The sequence below is a fragment of the Varroa jacobsoni genome, unplaced genomic scaffold, assembly GCF_002532875.2.
Source record: "Varroa jacobsoni isolate VJ856 unplaced genomic scaffold, vjacob_1.0 scaffold_1020, whole genome shotgun sequence".
In the NCBI taxonomy this organism is placed as follows: domain Eukaryota; kingdom Metazoa; phylum Arthropoda; class Arachnida; order Mesostigmata; family Varroidae; genus Varroa; species Varroa jacobsoni.
Genome location: NW_019213922.1, coordinates 1 through 8,228, shown reverse-complemented (window position 1 = coordinate 8,228; position 8,228 = coordinate 1). Strand labels below are relative to the sequence as shown.

The 8,228-nt window shown below is 42.6% G+C and overlaps 1 long non-coding RNA gene across 1 annotated transcript; it reads left to right on the top strand.

The window, feature by feature from the left end:
* The first annotated feature begins 470 nt into the window (after positions 1–470).
* LOC111265878 (uncharacterized) lies at positions 471–3,864 on the top strand. The gene is made up of 3 exons (XR_002683733.2): positions 471–938; positions 2,414–2,567; positions 2,939–3,864. It is a non-coding gene; the product is annotated as an uncharacterized LOC111265878 (long non-coding RNA).
* The last annotated feature ends 4,364 nt before the right edge of the window (positions 3,865–8,228 follow it).

The following is an 8,228-nucleotide window of genomic DNA, read 5'->3' as shown; positions in this document are numbered from 1 at the left end:
AATACTTAGTTTTAAAAGGGTAGAATGCTACAAACGGTATTCTTCTAGTGTAATCAGTAATAAAGACCCGTACTGAGCTTGCAATTTAAATTCTTCTATCTTTTAAAGAAGCGAGAATTGATGTGTTAGAGCTTTGAAACAACCCAACGCAGACGCTCTGGGCCATTACACATTTTCCGTCGAACAGGGGCAAATTGTAATGTAGCTTTTTAAGTGCGCGCTTTACTGGCTGATTGGGTGGTGCGTAAGATTAACGTCTGTTACAGCATAGACAGAGGGGCTATCTGATGTTAGGGAGACTAATGGCTTCCTAACTGACTAAGCGGCTAAGAAGGTAATTAATACTTATGTCACGACGAGTATATTCTTTTCGACATGTTCGCCCAATGTATCGTCGGCGTTTGCCGCAAAAACCAACCATTGAAAAGGAGCGAAAAATTGCCAGCACAGTATTTATTTTCTACGCCAACGTACGATGTACTTCAGTTCTCATATGTCTTATTTTTCGATGACAACCGATACTGGCCAGTCTGCATAGCTAGGCAGAATTCTATTTTGATTTGACACAGCATATGTCTGTTGGGTTTTGTTTGAATTTAGCTATTTTGATAGAGATCAGTAGAGCGAACTGTAGTCAAGCTTGCATACATTAGCCTCGACTAACACAACTACCTAGCGGAGAAATTCGCAGTACGTGGACTTATTTCGAAACAACTCTGACTAGCTGGCTCCAGCCAAACGGCCACGTACGAGGCAGATTTCGAAGTAAAAAATTCTTATCATACACATGAACAAATGAAAAGGGATCTGGTTACAGATAAACCAGACCTGGTAAGTAATGCACTTATCCTGTGTCAGTTAGAAATCCCAATACGTCGGCGAACAGCCATTTCAGAAGCGCACAGCCTCTCTGGGAACCCGAAAAATCCTCAGGGAAAGTAAGTAAGTGTATGTTTTTCGAAACGTTTACGACCTCGAAAAGTACCTTCCAACTTTGTTTACAAGAAACAGGCATCTGTGAGTCAATCTTTTGCGGCTAGACCGTATCCTGGTTTGTACGTTTTTCGCGAGAACAAAATCGCTTTAGTGTGTTCTAAGGCACTTTATATATCGCCTGTTAGACCGCGGAAGATTGTTTCAGTTCCTCGCAGAGTTTATTACTTTGCTAAGCTAATGCAACTGAACACATTTAGTCATACTTCTGTAAAAAACAAAGAAAAAAAAAAATCCAAAAGTCGAATTTGGGTACTCTTTGGATTAGCGAATACGGTGCTTCAATCAGTAATCGTGGCTTGGTCTATCGAATAATCGAAATAATAACACCTACGTAGATCTATCTAATGATGATGGCAACGGGAGGCTCGATCTAGTATGTTAGAAATACTCTCTGAAAGGGTATTTCACTGTTATTCGAAACGGCCAATGAACTTCGTTTCTCGTGAGAAATCAAGCCCGGTGATGGTTCAATCAAGCCAAATGGATGATTTGATCCTGGTAGCAAAATATTTGTGCATATATTTTTATTTTTTTTTTCTGTTAATTTGAAGCGCAGCGTCCTAATATAGATCTGAGCGACATGCGCTATTTTTCAAATCTTTTTAACTTCTCTTATGACTGGTGACACTGACAGTCCCAGCGGCATAACAGCCTATTACATTCGAGCCTGTTACCCGTACCTAGCAACTGTATCTGAAGCTGATGACCTTCTCCGCAGATAAACAGCCTCCATTAGACCTGGGTAAATTGGAGGCCATTGGAGAGAAAAGATAAGGTTTGGGGAAGTGTATTCTCTGTTTTCATAATATTTAATTGTTTAAATAATTTCGCTCATCATCGTGTGTAATCCGACAAAGGTCCGGACTATTACGAGCGGCAAAGCGCATAGTACATAGCATACATACATGTATATGTCTATATATAGTGCTTCGTTTTATTAATAAAAATTATTTGTTGTTTCAAATGCAACAAATAATTAAGTATATATGTCTGGTATTAAAGTTTAGTATATGTAATCAGCTGCGTATGCCTTAGGTTAGGTTGTCGCTACTCCCTAAAAATACCTTCGTGGAATCGTTGCCGATTTGAATGGGGTCAAGTGTGAAATGTTCGATGTGTTTCGAATTAACTATAACCTTACATGTCAAATACTAAATAAAGGTTTTTGAACACAAGTAAGGTTTACAGCACTTTTTACCATCTTTACCCTGTTAGTTAGGTCTTTTCATAATTAGCACGATTAACCCAAATTTTATCATAAAGAAACAAAGATGTTTTCAGTTTAGGCCCAGTGTCTGAGATATCTCGCGATGTGGGGCTCTTGAAAAGCACTGAGGGAGTTGTACGGTATGCTTTACCGGTCTTATAGTTGAATAGCCCTCATGTATGCCTTCCCATTATCACCCCATGTTGATAGCGTTTCAGGAGACGTTTCTTTCGGCCTCAGCAGGCCCCTAACAACTAGGTGCTTCAGGGCGTCCAAAGTTGGATCCTAGAGCGTCTAAGGCATCCAGGCCTTCAACGAGCCGGTTTGCAGCCGACGCTTGCTGCGTTGCAACAGTGATTCGATGGTGATTCCCCAGCATTTTGATTATATCTTACCTCGTAGTATAGGAAAGATACGATTGATAAATCGTCTGTTTTGTTAATCTAATTAGGGTGTTTATGTTTGATTGACGCTTGGCGTCGTAACAAGACCGCGATGACTTATATATTTCTAAATATGATTATATATTTCTGAACATAGCACATCCTTGACCATCAGTCGTTGTAGCGCAGCTGCGTCGGGCGAAAATTAACTAGCGCAGTCGCTTTGAGATCTGCAAGGCACCTGCACAGTCCGTTAGCTCGAATTACGTCAAAGAGAATTTCTTATCGCCCTATGCACGTCGTACCGTGCAACCCCACTTTTAACCCCAGTCACATCTTCTTTTTTCGGCAGGAACAGACGTCGAATGGCCGGCGGAAAAAGATCATCGGTTTTATCGATTGTGTTTCAGCGTTATACAGAGGCCGGTACGGAAATACTATTTAACATCAAGCGACATGAGCTCGCTGCTATCGAACTCCTGTGACAGTACAACCTACTGTCGTGGTTCAGCTCAACCCCAGGGTCCAATCGTCCCCAACGTTGGGGTGAACTCAGGCACTCAAGTGTTGAACCGCACTAAATAGTAGGTTCACATAAATGTTAATGCAGTAGAATGCGAAATATCGTGCGATTCTAACATGCGCCAGTAAAACAGACAGTGTTTGGATCTACGGCGATTGTTAAATAGAAAACTAGACCTGAGTACATGGGAATGGCTTTTAATTAAGCAAAAAGCAACACATTCTTGAGCATCAGTCATTAGTTTAGGAATAGCTTCTGTAATAAACACATTTTAAATGGGTAGGTTGAATGGTAAAAGATGTTTTTTTTTATTAAATATATGAGAAAAAAATCTGATTTCGCGTTAATCTATAACATCTATAGATGTTATTGCTTGGAGTGCGTTTCTAACTGGTTATACTTGGCTAAACTGTAAAATTGTCTGGGAACTATGTACATAAATCTGTTTCGCAACTACTTCGCTAAATAGAATGTTCAATAGAGTGTCTTTTTAAGCATTGCTTCAGACTGTCTACTTCCAGCGTGAGACGAAGTATCTGGAATTACGCCCGGTTTTGAGTATTTTGTAGGCAAAACCTCATTATCCTTGGCTAAAACCTGTTTTTTTTTTATTTAACCACATTTGTTACGTGATGTATGGCGTCACTAACTAGAATAAGGTTTACTCCTAACAAAAAGAGCTGCAAAACAGTGTTCCTGGGGTACGTTACTGACTGTAGATATTGTTCCTATACACTACTATATTGACTGTGAAGAAAGAGGTCAAATAAAAGTAAAGGAATTAGTATTTTATTTAACTAATTGGGAACAGATAGGATGGTGTTGTCAATACAAATAATGTGGCTTAAATTTTTCATTTATAAATTGCACTGTATTTTGTACGAGGCATGCGCTTCATTGCGCAAGCACTCGGTGTTACGCGATCAATTTCTCGGGCATATGTATACTGCGCTATTCTAAACCGTGAATACCAATCGAACTTAACACTGTTTTTAAAAGGTCTTATTATTATGTAATATAATTACTGATCATTTGTTATTTTATCCGAAGTACGGTCCAAAATTAATGTGTTTTGCCAGCGACTCCTTTCTTGCCTGAGGAAACCATGTAAGTGAAATGCCGTGAGGGAACCCCTATTAGAAAGAAGAGAGTCACGCTGAGTGCCAGGCGAGACTTTCTTTTTTCTAATAGGACTTTCTTTAGTATTTACAGATGTACTATCGTTTTTTTCGTTTAGCAATCCTAGGAAGATCTCAATGACCAAGACTTCTCCTGGCCTGGCCAACACCTTACAACATCTAAACTCTAATTTTCTCTGGTATCTTATAGTGCACCTCAACACTGTATGGTTCCAGCGCTAGGATCTGACGTTTATCGAGAAACGTTAGAGATAAGTTTTATTATTTGTTTAATAGTGAACCGAATCCTCCTGTGTTCTTCTAACGGTTCATCCTTTGTTTGTGAGCGTCTTTTGTTGTCGACAATACAATCGTAGAGTTACAGTACAACATCTGAAAGTCACTTCATCCCAGTTTTCATATATAGAACACTAGGTACTATTATTCTACGATTTTCTGCGGTCAGTTACCTACCGCGATGTTTGCAGCGTTAGCGATGCGATATTCTCAAACCGCGGCGAAATTACGACACCTGCGATTCGCAGCCATACACGACCTATTACCCAGTCTTATCAACCTAGCTGTTGGTGAAAACGCGGCTCTATACCACCAGGAACATTGCAGGACCAAAATGTGGATAGTAAATGAAGGTTGCTACACACCAAACAAATTACCTCGCTGAATTCCATCCCTCCGCTTAGTTTTCAGCAGCGATACACCATTTTCCCCGAATCTGGCATATGCCCCTTACTTGTACGGCAGGTGATGGGCTTTTCCTTACTTGTTTGCCGTCTTATAGGTCCGTAATGCCGAAGCTCGCGATGCTTGACCGTAAGTTCGTGTCCCGACTGCTGCTGCCTTCCTCTCTGCAAGCTTCGCCACCGCCGTTCCCTCGGCCCGCAAAAGCCTTCAGAGCGACAGCGACACGTGAGATTTGACGGTAGACCAATTTACTCAGTGTCAGCGCATCGCCCAAACTTCCCCTGCAACGAGACGATTCCTGCAACTTTCTCACCGGCGGACCACCTGCCTGTGCGGTCTCCACCATGCTTCCCGCCGGCGTCAACCGATATGGCCTTTTCCAGCTTTTTTCACCGTCCCAGGCTGTGTATGGGTTCTGTAATTTTACCGCAATAGCACTCCTCTGACTACCACAACTTACGAAGCTTTCCACAGCAGGGTAGACTTGATAAAAGAAGCCAGTGCTTTTGTTGCCTAACTTTCTAGAACTGGCTTCCATGAGGGTTAGCTAAGCCGACGACGAAAAAGAGAGATAACAAAGCAAGCCTTTCGTTGGTAGTGCTGTCGAATTTGATTAAAGTTCAACATCTGCGCCCAGTTTTGCCTGCGGCTTACATTAGGTTTAACACTTGCTTAGTATGTCTTCTTTAATATCTTAGCATGTATTGCACGGATTGTAGATTACATTAGTCAATCGAACGTCACGTAATCAGATCGTATATATGACACATTAAACAAGCCCCTCATTTTATAGACTTTTTATTGTAAGTTCATCCACTCAAAGGGCTATGCGACCCTATGCACTTGTCATCATTTTCATTATAGAAGTTCAGTTGTACATGGTACCTTTTACTCCCAATAGGTTGTATGACGACCCTGTCCATCGCCAGTTTGCACTATTTATATTTGGCTATGGCTAGTGCCGATGGTAGCGGCAACGTGCAGAGAAAAACGAAGGTATCGTTGTAGGAAAAACAGAAAGTTCTTTCACTAGAACACCGTCGTCTTCCTGTTAAGCGTTCCTCTTATGGTCGTTTTAAACGCCGTTCTCCGTTGACACTCCGAGGCAATTTGCCTTTGGCGATACAAATGTTCGCGCCGTAGCTGCTGATATTTTGCCATCTATTTTCTGTGTTCACCGATAGTGTGCGCGCGTGCCAGACCAAACGAAGCCAAGTGACAGGGAAGGCGCTGCGTGCGTGGGCCAAGTGTATCATTACAATAGTGAAGATTACTATTACTCCTACTCATGTTTGATGGGACTGACTGATCTGTCCTATGTGGAGGAGGTAAACAAGGGTGTTAGGATTTTTAGACTAAGGGCGGCAAGAAAAAACAAACAGTCTAAGATCTTCCTCTGCTCGGTAATACGGCGTTAGCCGAACTGTTAATGTTGCCGCTACAGCGAGAACTAGTGGCCAAGAAATCGTCATCTCAATTATTAAGTTACGCACCTTTGATATAGAGCGTCCCCCCGTGTTGCTTTCAATAGGCACTGGAAAGCGGGCAGGCGGAATGCGTAATGGCGAAAAAGGGCAAGTAAGCTTTGCAGCTCTATCTAAGAGCAGAATATATAAGAGTATACAATGTCCACGGAGACTGACGAGCCGATGAGGGGTGCATAGGCAAGTTTTCCCTAGCGTATTAATCGCTCAGCTGTTGCTGCCATCGTTGTGCTGTCTCTCTTTGCCGTTGTGTCGACTGGTGGTCCTAGTTGTCAAGCAAAGGTCATCGTTTCATATTGTACGATGTACGGTGTAAATACTATATACTATATGAACCTTTGAAGGAGTATATTTCGAGTAGTATTAACGTTAACATCCTACATGGAATTCGCGACTTATGCGTACAATGCTTTAGATACGATTGTTCTTGGTATGGGGTGCTTAGTTGATAATTTAATGTCAACTCAAAGCAATAGCTTGCTTTTGTAGCTAGATTGCAGGGCCTGACCAACGAACTACTAAATCAGCCAACTTTGTCGTTATGATGTTACGTCCTTTATCATATTGGGTGTACACTTTATCGACTGATAAAGCTCAAGCGTTGTCGACCTAACAAGGTCCGTACTCCAGGTATCTGCTCTCTCTCTGTCGATATCCAGATAGCCTATTTGCTAAACAGAGGTAACTCTCAGGGGTGACGTTGGGGCTATTGTCAACCCCACTAGTTGAATAAGCATTATAGACAGTTCTAAATGCATGTACGTGTGTGTCGTTCTGTATTTCTAATTGTCTTGTATGAATGAATTACGTTTACGTGTGCTTGTCTATATATATATATATATATATATATATATGAATGCATAATACCTGTGGGTGTTATGGAGTCTCGTGTCTTTGTAGGCCTTTGAGTGTAGTGAATTATTGATATTACCATTTGATAGTAACGATAATGTTGGAACCATCCTCGCACTAAGGTTTAGTTCGTAGCCTTTTCCGTTGATGCTGCCGTAAAGTAGCAGTATATAGAGAAGACGTAGATAATGGGAGGATGAACGATACAAAAGTTAGCGATTACGGGGCTTTACGGCCGAATCACGGCTGGAGATTGCAACCTTTAAACAGCCGTAGTTGCAGTTAACTGTAACAAGTAGTGGTGCTTCTCTCTTGAAGCTGACAGGGCAAAGGGTTGGGAGCAGGAATGTATAGCAGATGAGTAACGCTCACTTCAACGTCCGTTTACCGGTTCTCGTCGTCGACGGTCGCGGGGTGTCCTGGCGGGCTCAAGGGACCGATACGCTTCCTATATAGCAGGCCACTTGCTTACGGAAGTGACACCCCTTTCACTCTATATGGCAACGCCTCCTAGGCCATCCTATTTTCCCCTGTGTTGTATCTCGTAACGTCCCGTTTCGAGCTTCTGCCACCTCCGTCATCCATCGAGCTGACCCACGCACTCTAAGCCCCTATTTCTATCTATGCCTATCCCTCATATATCGCAAGTAACGTTTGTCGCAGCGGAGGGGATTCAGTCGAAGGAACCAGCAGCGTAGAACGAAACGAGAACGAAATGGCTGACAGAAAGGACGGGGGGGGGGGGGGGGAGGGTAGAACTGGGACGACGAGAGAACCACAGAGAGAAAACAAGCGGAGACAACTCTGTAAAAAAATACTCTGGTGGTGGGACCACAACGACTCGCTGGAGAGCCGGGGATCCGAGGCCGGCAGCAAGTCGCTGAACAACCGACCAACCACTTTAGTGAGCGAGCCCCACTTTCTTCATTCTGCCTTCGCATCTCCCGGCGGGGGGGGGGGGGG